The sequence below is a fragment of the Sciurus carolinensis genome, chromosome 12 (genome assembly GCF_902686445.1).
Source record: "Sciurus carolinensis chromosome 12, mSciCar1.2, whole genome shotgun sequence".
Classification (NCBI taxonomy): Eukaryota; Metazoa; Chordata; class Mammalia; order Rodentia; family Sciuridae; genus Sciurus; species Sciurus carolinensis.
The window spans coordinates 45140494-45155002 of NC_062224.1; the positions used below are offsets into that span (position 1 = coordinate 45140494).

At 36.5% G+C, this 14509-nt stretch overlaps 1 protein-coding gene and 1 pseudogene across 5 annotated transcripts in view; one reads left to right on the forward strand and one right to left on the reverse strand.

Annotated features, from left to right (window-relative positions):
• LOC124961720 (ankyrin repeat domain-containing protein 26-like) overlaps positions 1 to 14509 on the forward strand; it is an 87137-nt gene that overhangs the window by 26322 nt on the left and 46306 nt on the right. The window lies entirely within an intron of this gene.
• Positions 7886 to 8185, reverse strand: LOC124961722 (guanine nucleotide-binding protein G(I)/G(S)/G(O) subunit gamma-5-like; annotated as a pseudogene).

Consider the following 14509-nt stretch of genomic DNA (forward strand, 5'->3'; position numbering starts at 1 on the left):
TTTGGTGAGCACATTTTTTATAGTAGTTAATAGTGTTGGCATTAGATTTGAATCTGGTTCCACATTACTTGCCAACCATGTGTTAATCAGGGGAAATTACTGTTCTTTTTCTTTGTGGTATTAGGTGTGGAATTCAGGGTGTCACACACGTGAGGCCAGCATTCTACCACTGATTTTCACCCCAACTCGGGGAAAAGTTACTTAACCTGTGTGTGACAATTAGCATCATCTTACAATGGGTATCACAGGGTTGTTGAGTACATAGTAAATGCATTCGGTATCTATTGATGCTTAATAAACTACCCCCAAAGATAGTGGCTCAACACAGTAAACTTTCATTATCTCTCAGTTTCTGTGGAGCAGTAAATCAGCAGCTTAGCTGGGTGGTTCCAAAGGCTTGGGGTCTCTCATGGGGTTGCTCTCATGTTATACAGGCTTGGCTGGGCTGGGCGAAGCTGCTTCTGAAGATGGTTCAGTCCCATGGTTCTGGGTATGCCTCTTCATGGCTGCTCTAGTGTTGTGACTGACTTTACCCAGAAGAAGCAATCAAAGAGAGAGAACCTGGCAGAAGCTGTGCTGTCTCTTAGGTCCTCATCTCGGAAATCTTGCCGTCATATCCTATTTGGTTATGTAGTTCAGCCTCCTCCTCTGTTGGGGGAGACTCACAGGAATGTTAATACCAGGATTCAAAGATCATTGGGGGTCACCTTAAGAACTGCCTATCACAATAAGTATTCAATAAAATATACCTGCCATTCTGATACCTGGGGTTGAATTCAGGGTCACATAACCACTGAGCTACAGTCCTAGCCCTTTTTATTTTATTTTTTTTTATTTTTGAGAGAAGGTCTTGCTAAGTTACTTAGGACCTCCCTAAATTGTTGAGGTTTGCTTTGAACTCTTCCTGCCTCAGCCTCCTGAGCTGCTGGGATTATAGGCTTTTCACCTTTATATCTGTAATCATCTTTCACTGCGTCTTATCAAAGGACCATATCTTCATATTTTCTTTGTACTTTTCATAGTATTACACCCCATACAGCTCTAGACTCAGTGTTTATGAAGATTTTTCCATCAGTATTTAAATCTGCTATCCTATGTTGCCTTTTTCTTTTTTGGCAACTTCTGAAAATATTTCTGTGTGTTTGCTTCTTTGCATGTCCACATTTCCCACTATTCCAATACTCTTTCTAGCGTGTCTTCTGGCTCCACCATGCCACCCAGACTGCTTCAGCTACAGGTGGTCATGATCTCACTGTTGATAATTGTATAGATAGTATAAACAAATTTTATATAATTAATTCCATTATCACAGTTAAAAGATTAATAGCCAAGTGGCAATTTTAATAGTTTTTTTTAAGGTACTGCATTTAATCAAGTATGTAAATTGTACTAATCTCAAATGTATGATTTGATGAATATTTTACTTATGTAATATGTACTCTGTAATCAGCCTCAACACCCTTGCCAGTCAATATTCCTACCCTAACCACTGTGTACCTGCTAGGAGATTTTCATTGTTTGGACTTCTGTCAATCACTATTGATTAGTCTTCCTAAATTAAGGTACTCATTTTGAGATAATTACAGATCCATAAGCAGTTATAAGAAATAATACTGAGTTCCCGTGTCCCCTAGAGTTGCCTCCAGTAGTAACATCTTAGAAACTGTACTTAAATATCACAATGAGAATATTAACATTGGTCTAGTGAATATATTGAATGTTTTTATATCCTCAAATATTTCTTATATTACTCTTTTACAGCCATACCCACTCTAGTCTCAACTCATCTTTTCTTTGTTGTTATTGTTTTTCTTCTTCTTTATTTATTTATATTTTTGGAACCAGGGATTGAACCCCAGGGTCCTGAACCCACTGAGTCACATCCCCAGCCCTTTTTATTTACTATTTTAAATTTTGAGAGAGGATTTCACTAAGTTGCAGAGGCTGGCTTTGAACTTGAGATTCTCCTTCCTCAGTCTCCTCAGCCCAACTCATGTTTTTTTACCCTGGCTACTACTAATTTGTTCACCATTTCAATACTTCTGTCATTTCAAAAAATGGAATCATACGTGATTTAGTCTTTGTGACTTGGCTTTGTTATTCACTATAATTCTCTGGAGATTGATCCAGGTTTGTATGTGTATCAACTTTCATTCTTTTTATTGCTGAGTAGTCTTCTGTGGTATGAATATACCATAGTTTGTTCAAATATTTACCCATTTAAGAATATCTAGGGTTTCTTTTTTCCAGTTTTTGGTTTCATAAACAAAATTGTTCTAAACATTTTTGTAAAGGTTGGTGTGTGAAGATAACTATTTATTTCTCTGGGATAAATGCTGGTGAATATATTTGTATAGTAGTTTCATGTTTTTATTCTTAATTAATTAATTAATTTGTACAGGGGATTGAACCCAGGGGTTAACCACTGAATTGCATCCCCAACCCTTTTAATTTTTCATTTTGAGACAGGGTCTTGCTAAGTTGCTGAGGCTGGCCTCAAACTTGTGATCCTCCTGCCTGAGCCTCCCAGTTGCTGGGATTACAGGGCTGCACCACCATGCCCAGCTTGTATGTGTAGTGTTTCAGGAACCTACCAGATTGTTTTGCAGAGTGTCTCTACCATGTTATCTCAGCAGCAGGGATCTTTTTTTGTCTCCATGCTCACCAGTATTTGGCAATGTCACTTTTTTTTTATTCCTAACCCATTCTGATAAGTGTGTAGTGATATTTCATTGTGATTTTAATTTACACTTCCCTAATGGCTATTGATGTGGAACTTCTTTTTTTTTTTTTTGGTGCTGGACATTGAGCTCAAAGCTCTATGCATGCCAAGCATGTGCTCTGTTACTGAGTCCCTCAGCTTCAGAAATCTTTTTATGTGTGCGCATTTGCCATAAATAATGTATCCTCCTTATGGAAAGGTTTTTCATGTTTTTTGTCAATTTTCTAATTCGATTGTTTGGTTTTTTAGTGTGAAATTTTTAGCTCTTTATATGGTCTGAATACTAGTTATTTGTCAGATAAATGATTTGCAGATATTTTCTCCCAGTGTATAGTTTGTCTTTTCATCGTCAGGAGGGTCTTTTGCAGAGCAAAATTTTTTTATTTTGATGAATTCCAGTTTATTAATTTTTTCTTTTATTTCTTGTGCTTTTATTTCATGTCTATGAACTCCTTGGGTAGCTGGTGTAGGCTTTTCTAGAGATCAGAACCAATGGGATGTGTTGTGTACATATTCATATATGTATTTATATCTAGTGGGGGAGAATGAATTAATTTAAGCATTTGGTTCATGTAAGTATAGAGGCTTACAAGTTTAGACTTCATTGGAGTGGATCAGCAGGCTTGGACCCAGGAAAGAACTGATGTTATACTTAAATTCCAAAGGCCATCTGCTGGCATAATTTCCCTTTGATTTTTGAGGAGGTCAGTCTTCTGTTCTATTATTCATGCCTTTTTCTCATTGGATGAGGTCTGCCTCCATTATGGGGATCGATCTGCTGTACTAAAACTTCCCCTTTTAAAATGTTAATCTTTTCTAAATATCAACAGAGAAACATCCAGAATAACATTTGACCAAATATATGGTCCCCGTGGCCCCTCCAGATTGACACAAAATGAACTATCACAGAAGTCCTGGCTTCTAAATCTTGTTTCCTTCTATGTTTTGTTCCCTTAAAAGTTTATAGTTCATTGTTTACATTTGAATGTGTGATCTATTCCAATTTTATTTTTTGTATAAGATTTGAGACTTAGATCCAAGTTCTTTTGTTTTGTCTTATGGCTGTCTAGTTATTACAATAGCATTTGTTGAAAAAGTGGTTTTTCCTTCAACAAATTGTTTTCTATTTTCGTCAGAAATCAAGTGGGCTGCCAGACCTGGTGGTGCATGCCTATAAGTGACTCAGGAAACTGAGGTAGTAGGATTGCAGGTTCCAAGGCCAGCCTGGGCAAGTGAGTGAGACACAGTCTCCCAAATAAAGAGAACTGGGGATGTAGCTTATTGGTAAAGCACCCATAGGTTCAATCCCCAGTACCCTGATCCCTCATAAAAAGTCATGTGGGCATATTTGTATGAATCTATTTTTGGTTCCTGTGGTTTGGCTTCATTCTACCAAGTCCTTTATAACAATGAGAACAATTATTGGAAAAAAGGACTAGAACAAATAGGCTGATCTAAAGGCTGATGAAGGAGGTTATGAGGTGAGGCTAATCCTATATAGCCTTAATTATATAATAATAATGGTAGTTATATAATAAGTCTAGAAATTGGGTATACTGATTTCTACCACTATTCCTTTTCATAATTGTTTTAGCAATTGTAGTATCCTGATTTACATCCACCCCAAATAGTGAGATCCTGCTCCTTGGAACCTATCAATGTTACCTCGTTTGGAAAAGAGGTCTTTACAAGTGTGATTAAGTGAAGAATCTTAAGATGAAGAGATTATTCTGGTCACTTACATGTAGTCACTAAATGTCATCACAACAGAGAAAGTGATATGAAGATACAGCAGAGAGCTATTTGAAGATACTCTCCCTGAAGACTAGAGTGATGTGTCTACAAGCCAAAGAATGCCAGTAGCCAGCAGAAGCTAGAAGAGACAAAGAAGGAATACTCTCCTAGGGCCTCTGGTGTACATATCAGAACCTGTTAATTGTACTCCAGTGAGATACAGCTTTAGGGCTGTGTAGATACAGCTCAGTTGGTAGAGTGCCTTTCCTGCAAACACAAGGTCCTGGGTTCAATCTCCAGCACCGCAAAAAAGAAGAAAAAAGAGAGAGAGAGAGAGAGAGATACAACTTTATTCCAAAGAACATAATGCTTAGTGCAGTTCTTTTTGTTTTTAATTTTCAGGATCATCCTCCTTTTGTCAATTATGAATAGGAGTGCTATAACAATTCATATGTTTTAAGTTTTTTTTTTTTTTCCTTTTCTTTTTATGTGTGGGGGTACTGATGATTGAACCCATAGGCACTCTACCACTGAGCTGTATCCTCACCCCTTTTACTTTTTATTTTGAGACAGGGTCTCACTAAGGCTTCAAACTTTGAATTCTGATGCCTTAGCCTCCTGAGTAACTGGGGTTACTGCTGTATGTCTTCACATCTGGTATGTGTAAGTTTTTGTGTGGATGTGACTTTCAGATCAGTTAGCTAGGTAACCTATGAGCATGATTCCTAGACAGTATGGGAAAACTATTTAGCTTTCTAAGAGACTGCAAATCTGTCTTACAAAGTGACTTTACTCTTTTGAATTTGCATTAGTAATGATGGAGAATATCTATTACTCCATATCTTCACCAGCTTTAATATTGGCAGTTGTTTAGATTTTAGCAGCTTGAATAGATGTGCAGTATGTTTATGTTTTAATTCAAATTCCCTAATGAGAAATGATGTTACAGCTTCTTTTTATATGCTTATTTGCTATCAGTTTTCTTTGGTGAAGTGTTTCTTGAAATCTTTTGCTCAGTTTTTTTTTTTTTCATTTTTATTGTTTTTATTAGTGCATTATGGTTACACATAATGTTAGGGTTCGATTTGACTTAACTCTACATGCATGGAGTATAATTTGTTCTACTTCAGTTCCCAGGACTTCGTGTTATCCTCCTCCTCCCTCCTTCTATTCCCTTCCCTCTACTTTACTGTTCTCCGTTTATTATTTTGCTTCTTTTTTAACCGAGTGGTTTAAATTTTCTTTTTCTTATGGTTGATTTGTGTATATGTGGGTGAGAGAGGGAAAGAGAGACACAGACAGACAGGCACAGGGCATTGAACACAAGGGTGCTTTCTGCAACACTGAGGTATATACCCAGCCCTATGTATGTATGTATCAATTTATTTATTTTTGGTACCTGGGATTGAACCTAGGAGTGCTTAACACCACATCTCCATGCCTTTTTATATTTTATTTAGAGACAGGGTCTTGCAGAATTGCTTAGGGCCTTGCTAAGTTGCTGAGGCTGGCTTTGACTCATGATCCTTCTGCCTCAGCCTCCCAGGCTGCTGGTATTAAAGGCATCTACCATCGCATCCCATCAATTTTCTGAGGTAGGGTTTTTCTAAGTTGCTGAGAGTGTTTTCAAACTTGTTATTCTCCTGTTTCAGCCTGCACGTCACTGTGCTTAATAGGTGTGCGCCACCACATCTGTTTCTTCCTGTTGTATGAGTTCCTTGTATATTTGGATACAAATCCTTTATCAGCTATGCATTTTACAAATATTGTTTCCCAGTCTAGCATGCCTGAGGCCCTGGGCAGGAGGGATAAAAGTTCAGTGGACTATATTTGTGTGGTGCTTCCTGAGCTCTCTTCTCTTTTCTACTGTTCTATATGTCATTCTGTCATTCTTTTGCTTGTACTGTGCTCTCTGGATTAATGTACCTTTATATAAAGTGTTGAAACTAGATAGTATGTAGCTTTCAACTTTGTGTTTCAGTATTGTGTTGTCTTTTCTAGGTGTTTTGTCTTTATTAAGTTTAGGTTCAGTTTGTCCATCTCTACAGAATAGTTTGTTGTGATTTTGATTGGAATTGGGTTGAACCGGTAAATGAAATTGGGAAGAATTGACTTCTTTAACACTATTGAATCTTCTAATCCACGGACAAGGACTAGGTCTTAGTTTCTTTCATTAGAAATTTGTAGCTTTATGTACACTTTATCCCATCAGTGTCCCCTTTACCTTCCCTAGCTCTGAGCAACCATTAATCTACTCTGTCTCCATAAATTTTCCTATTCTGGACCTTCAGTTTCTTTGGAATCTTATTGTATGATCTTCTGTGATTGGCTTTCACTAGCCTAACATTCAGGGTTCATCCATGTTGTAACATGTACTTCCTTTTACGATGGACTAATATTCTGTTATTTATCCATCAGTCATCACTTTTTGGACATATTGGTTGTTTCTACTTTTTGGTTAGTATGGATATTACTCTCAGTGTTTTGTGTATAAGTTTTTGTGTGGATTATGTACTTTGTTTTTCTTAGGTAGATTTCTGGGAGTGAAATTATGGATCATAGGGTAAACTTAGGTTTAACTGTTTGAGGAGCTGCCAGACTGTTTTCTAGAGTGACGGTATGGTTTTATGGTCCCACCAGCAGTACTTATTATCAGTCTTTTTTATTTTAGTTATCATAGAGAGTGTGAAATGATACCTCATTGCAGGGTTTGTTTGTTTATTTATTTATTTATTTTTTAGCGCTCCTGAATTTATTTGTTCATTTAATACTACCTTCAATTGGGTACTGTACTATCATGAGAAATAAACAACTATATTTTTCATTTTTGGAAACTTCTCCTGAGTGAGGATAAATTATATAATATCATACATGGAAAGAATTTAAGAGCAATCCCAATGGGTATGATTTAGAGCTTTGCACTCAAGGTAAAGCTAATAGACAAGAACCCTCCCTTACTTTATGTTACTCATCATTCCATCTAAAAATATTGTTTAGTCCTTGTCCATAAAAATACATGAGTAGAACCTAACAATGAGGTAATACAAGGCTGATTGCAAACATCACCATGCTCTGACCCACTCCTCCTCAATTCTGATATTTTTCTACTGTCTATTTTGCCTTCAGTTATCTCCATGTGTTTCTCGGTTGTGGTTGTATAACAATATTTTTTTCCCTTCTTTTTCTTTTGCGCTGCTGGGGATTGTATCCAGGGCCTTGCACATGCTTGGCAATTGCGGTACTACTGGGCTAAATCCCCACCCCCTCATTGAATGCTTTTGTTTTGTTTTGTTTTGTTTTAAGTATTTTATTGAATATTGCTGCTGTAATTTAAAATAATTACCCTGTAAAATAGAAATTCATGAAAATTCAGAGAGGTAGATGTTAAGGACTGACAAGTGGAAGATTATATTATGGCACACGTGTATAGGGAAGCTTTTTGTACAGGCTTCAAATTTAGCTCTCTTGAATATTGACTGGTTCTTCAGCAGTGGTTTGGGAAACCTCAGTAAGATTCATTTGACTACAAAAAGGAACAGACTTTCTGGGGTCTGAAAGGATTTGTACCTGAAGATAGTCCAGTCAGCAGGGATCATGTTGAGCATTCTGCAGACAGAATTGTTTCCAGTCTGAAGCTGCCTGGGAAACCTTCACACAGTTGAACCAGGCCTCCAGCCAGAGCTGCTGAACCACCTTCTTCACAGCTGGGACGCTGGAGAGGCCAGACATGGGGAATTGGAGGGCCGGGTCAGAGGGTCAGCAGTTCGGGGGTAGGCTGGGCCAGAGGACTCCTCATTGAAGTTTTGATTTATGTTTCATTAATGGTTAATAGTGTTGAACATCTTTTTATATTTGCATTGGATATTTTTATACCTTTCTTTGGAAGTGTCTATTCGAATCCTTGGCCCATTTTCAGTTGGGTCATATTTTTATTGAGTTGTAAGGGTTGTTTATGTAGTTTAGATGGAGGTCCTTTATTGAATATGTGATTTGCAAACATTTTCCCCCTTGTTTTTAATTATCTTGAGAATTTCCTTTTAATCCCAAAAGTTCTTAATTTTGATGAGCTTCAGTTTATTTTTTCTTCTGTTTCTCATGCTTTTGGTGTCATATCTAAGAATCTATTGCTAAATCTCAGATCATGAAGATTTACTCCTATTCTTTTTCCTCTCAGTTTTGTAGTTTTCATTTAGGTGTTTGATCCATTTTGAATTAGCGATGTATGTGTAGTGTGAAATGAGCATCCAATTTGTGTGTATGTGTTTGTGGCTCTCCAATTAGTCCAGCACCATTTGTTGAAAAGACTTACTTTCTTGAATGTTGGTGGCACCCTGTTGAAAATCAGTTGATGATAGATGCATTGGTTTATTTCTCATTTATATTTGGACTCTCAGTTCTAGTCCAGGGAAAAATTGATTACTTTTGTTTTGAAGTAAGTTTTAAAGTTGTAAAGTGTTAGTCCTATTTTATTCTTTTTTTTAATTTTTGTTTTTGTTTTTGTTCTGTACCAGGGACTGAACTCAGGGGCACTTAACCCACCGAGCGACATCCCCCGCCCATTTTTGTATTTTATTTAGAGACAGGGTCTCACTGAGTTGCTTAGCTCCTTGCTAAATTGCTAAGGCTGGCTTTGACTGGTGATTCTCCTGCCTCAGTGTTCTGAGCCATTGGGATTACAGGTGTGCACCACCGTATCTGGCTGTATTTTATTCTTTTTCAAGAGTATTTTTATTTATTCTAGGTCCTTTGAATTCCATATGAATTTTAGAATTAGCTTTTCGATTTCTACAAAGAAACCAGCTGGAATTGTGTTAGGTATTGTTTTAAGTATGTAGATCAATTTGGGGAGTAAGGTCACCTTAGCAGTTTTTAAATTTTTACATTCCAAGTGATTGAACCTAGGGTCTTTTGCATGTTAGCTGAGTGTCCTACCACTAAGCTGTAATCTCAGCTCCACCTTAACAATATTAACATTTCTTGCAGGGAAGGTCTGGTCTAGTAGCACTGAATTCCCTCGTTTTTTTGGTCCAAATATTTCTGCCTCATTTAATGTATAATTTTGTAAATACAAAATTCTAGTTGGTGATTTTTTTCTTTCAACACACCTTTACACTTTTTTCCTCCTTTCTCTTTGCTTGGTTTCTGATGAGAAGGTTGTTTAAATTCTCATCCTCATTCCTCTGTAAAGATGGCCCACCCTTCCTAGTTCTTTCAGAATCTTGTTTCATCTTTGGTTTTCTGCAGTTCAAGTGTTTTGTGCTGATGGTGATGTATAGTTTGGGGTGGGGTGTTTATCCTGCTTTCAGTTTGGAAAGTTTGTACTGGCATATCATCAGGCTCACTGATTCTCCACCATTTCCAGTCTATTGCTCATAGCATCAAAGAAATTTTCTGTTTCTGTTATAGCGTTTTCATTTCTGGCATGTAGTTTTGATTCTTGTAATTTAAAAAAAATTCTCTGCTTAAATTCTTCATTTGTTTTTGTATATTGTATCCTTTTTCCTTTATAAACTTAACCTGTTAATAAGTTCTTTAAAATTCCCTATCTGATAATTCCAGTATCTATTCTGTATCTAGTTTGATTCTGATGCTTGCTTTGTTCTTTCAAGTATTTTCCTACCTTTTTTTTTTTAAATTTATTTTTATTGTAAACAAATGGGATACATGTTGTTTCTCTGTTTGTACATGGAGTAAAGGAATACCATTTGTATAATGATATATTTACATGGGGTAATGGTGTTTGATTCATTCTGTTATTTTTTCCTCCCCCCCCACCCCTCCATATTTTCCTACCTTTTGACATGCCTTGTAATTGTGGTTGAAAGCCAGATGTGTTTTATCAGGTAATAGGAATTGAATTAAATAGACCTTTCATGTGAGATTAATCTGGCTAAAGATTGGATTCTGTTTAATGTTTGGTGTAGTTGCAGATACCAGAGTCTTTAAATTCCTTAAGTAACTGTGTTTTTGTCTCTGTTTTGTGGCTTCTCAAAGAGTTCCTCCTCCTTAGGTGTCTCTTGGAGATCTTTCCCCTGTAATTGACTGTTGTTACCCTAAAGCCCTGTTGGTGTGATGGTAAAGAAGTGTGGGGGAGGGATAGTGTTCTGTCTGTGATTAAATTTCAAGTCTTTTTGTGTGTCCTTAGACTGTGAACTTCACAATGCTTCTTTCCTCTCCTTTCCATTCTGGAGAGAGGAAGTCTAGAGAGGACTGCAGTCTGGGAAATGCCCTTTCTCTAGGTTGGGTAAGGCTTTGGTAAGGTCTTACAGTGTGGAAAGCAGGTCTTTGTTGTGAGAACTGTGAGCTTTTTTCACTTGGTTACTTTTCCTTCTGTCTGTTAGAGCTATGGGAGTAGCTTTCTTGGCTCTTTATGGAAAGAATCAGGTGTGTTTTGGAAACAAAGTCCAGAAAATGTAGGGTCCCTCTTCAGATGGTTCCCAGAAGTTAGTTAGTTATTCTTACCCTAGTCTCTATTCAGTCTCCAGAGTTCAAAACTACTATTTAAATGTTCTTACTAGTTTGTTAGCTCTAGTTGTTTCTGCTTCAGATGGGTGAATCTCTGTGACAGAATTTGCCCCACTTTTAAAATTTTGGGATAATGTTTTGCCATGAGACCTTGGTTCTCTGATGGATCCACAAATCATTGATTTTTAGTTTGTTCAGCTTTTGTCTTCATATTAGAATGTTGATGATTTCCAAGCTTTCTGCATGTCAGAGCTCAAATTGGAAGTTCTGCAGTTGGTTTTTATTTTGTATCCTGTTACCTGACCAAACTCAATTTATTGATTTCAGGGGAGTTTTGCTTTGTTTTCATTTTAATTCTTGGTGATTTTCCTTGTAGACAGTGATGTCGCCTACAAATAGGGATAGCATTGTTTGTTTCTTTTTGTTCTGTATGCTGTGTATTTCCTTTTTCTTTTTTCTTTATTGCACTTGCTGGAGCGTTCAGCACCATGTAATAGGAAAGTGTGAACACACATCCTTGTTTAGTTCCTGGTTTTAATGGGAAAACATTGCCTTTCACCATTAAATATTCTTTTATGTATATTTTTTGTAGATCCCCTTCCTGAAGTTGAGGAAGTTTTCCTCTATTCCTGTGTTTTAAATATATAATATGTATTTTTTTCTAGTTATAGATGGACACAATACCTTTATTTTATTTATTTATTTTTATGTGGTGCTGAGGATTGAACCCAGCACCTCACAGATGCAAGAGGAGCACTCTATCACGGAGCCACAATCCCAGCCCTTTTCCTGTTTTTTGAGTTTTTTTTTTTTTTCCTTAAATCATGAATGAATGTTGATTTTGTCAAATGGTATTTCTGCACCCATTGATATGATCGTGTATTTTTTTTTTTTAATTTAGCCTAAATGTGGTGGTTTAAATTGATTTTGAACATTGAGCTTTCCTGGAATGTACATTTGGTCATGGTCACATTAACGACCTAATTTGGTCATTCTTTTACGTTTTACTGAATTTCATTTTCTTTCTTTTTTCTTTTCAGTTTCTTTTGTATTTGTATTTAGGAGAAATGTTGGTTTGCTTTTTTTTTGTACTTATTTGTTATTGATCCACCAGAGCACTAACAGGATACTAGCTTCACAGAATGAATGAGGAAACCAGGCATGATGGCACATGCCTATAAATCCAAGGGACTTGGTAGACTGAGGCAGGAGTATTGAAAGTTCAAAGCCAACGTCAGCAAGTTAGTAAATAGCCCTAAATGTCTTAGCAAACTCTGTCTCAAAAAAATTAAAAGGGTGGGATGTGGGTTCAATCTCTGATATCAAAAAAGGGCTGTGGGAGAGAAGTGTTTGCTTATCTTCTGTTTTATAGGAGAAAATGTGTAGAATTGGTGGTAATTATTCTTTAAACTTTTGGTAGTGTTTTCCCATGAGTCCTTCTGGGCATGGATTTTTTTCTTTTTGAGAGTTGGAAATTTTTATTTATTTATTTTTTGCTGTGTTGGGAATTTAGCCCAGGTACTCATGTAGGTGTAGCACTCTTCACTGAGCTACAACCTCAACCTTCTCCCTTTTTTTGGAACTGGGGATTGAACCCAGAGGCACTTTACCTTACCACTGAGCTACCTCTCTAGTCTTTTTAACTTTTGATTTTGAGTCAGGGTCTTGCTCAATTTCTTAGGGCCTCACTAAAGTTCGTGAGTCTGACCTGGAACTTGGAATCCTCCTGCCTCACCCTCCCAAGTTGCTGGGTTTACAGGTGTGCCAGCCCTCAGATCCTTTTGAGAAGTTTTTATATCACCAGATTGCTCCCATCCTTTCCTTCCTCCCTCCCTTTGTCCTTTTGTTGGATCTGTTTGTCTTGAGAACTCTAACACACAGGGTATAGCCACTGAAGTGTCTAGGTTTGTGTAATCACACTAAACTACTAAAAGAAAGGCCTGAAATTTCTATGTGAAATCCTTTGCAGGGACTTCTCATCTTGGATTAGATATTGGTCATCATCTTTGGTTCATTTACTCTGGTAGATAGGTCTAGTGATTAGATTTGTCAAAATGGTATTTTGTGACAGTCTTCTTAACAAAGAGGTTGTGAGGTGTGCAGAGTAATGTGACTGGGAATCATATCAGTTTGGGGGGCATAGCAGGAAGAAGTGGTGGTGGTGCTAGTACCTGAAAAAGGGGAATACTAGGCAGGCAAAAACAGTCCATGTTTGCTTGGCGTTGCGGTTCATGCCTGTAAACCCAACAACTTGGGAGCTTGAGGCAGGAGGGGATTGCAAAGTTCAAGGCCAGCCTCAGCAAATTTAGTGAGACCCTAAGCAACATATTGAGACCTTGTCTCAAAATAAAAAAATGAAAAGGGCTGGGAATGTGACTCAGTGGTTGAACAAACTTGGGTTCAATCCCTGTACCCACCACCCCACCAAAAAAAGAAAAAAAGAAAAGAAAAAACAGTATGTGTTCATATAGTGCAATTATATATTGGGATATATTTATCTTGTAGAGTATGGAATGACTATACTGTTTATATCTCAGGATTCTTTGTAGATATAAAGCTAATTGCATATAAATTTCCTTCACATTCTGATAGACTGGAATACTCATGCACTAAAACCTATGATTTAAAAAAATACATGGGATAGCATTTAAAGACTAAAGTCACAGTGTCATTTGACTAGTCCAGTCTGCAGAGGTTTGAATTTTGGTATAGTTTACTTTTTATAGCTTACAACTGCTAACCATTTGTAAACATTAAATATTAAACTTTATGGTATATTTAGAGTTTTGATAATTTTTTTAGCATCTTAGTAGAGCTTAGAGGTGAAATAGTACAAGTGAGGCCAAAAGCAGAGATTCTGGAGCCAGGAAGCCTGGGTTCAAAGTCCAGATTGATAACTTTCTATTGTCTGATTTTGGTCAAATAACTGAACTTTTCTGAAACTATTTTCCCATCTGTAAAATGGGGAAAATAGTAGTACTTATTTCATACAGTTTTAATGATGATTAAATTAATTAACATAATTCCTTAAAACAGTGCCCAGTTCATAAAATGTACTATATAAATGCTTTCTTTTGCTACATATACATGTTCTCTTGGTACTTTGTTCTCAATCATATAGATAGAGCTGTTTTTGACATTTTTCATTAACAAAAAGAAGGACATTGGTTAAAACCTATTTTTGTATTTATTTAGGAAGTATAATTTACTTAGCAGTTCAGTATAGAAATGTAAAAGTTATAGAATTATGTCTAATAAAGATGTAAATTTAATTACATCTTTATTTATGTAAATTTAATTGTAAAGATAAAATTTAATTACATGGAATGATGTGAGGCTATGTTGTCTCTGTAAGCAGTTTTTCTGAGGCTATAAAAGGCAGGATGTTTGCAAATAGAAGCTTCAGAGACTTCCCTGTGTTTTAGAAAAGTTTACACCCATCAAGTGAAAGAAAAGTTTGGAATACCCAACATGAACAAACAACTCTTTATTTATACATATTGATTAAATATTTTAATTATTTCTTATTTGGAACAGAAGAAGAAACACTGAAGGAAAAGAAGAAAATACAAAAACCATAATTTCATA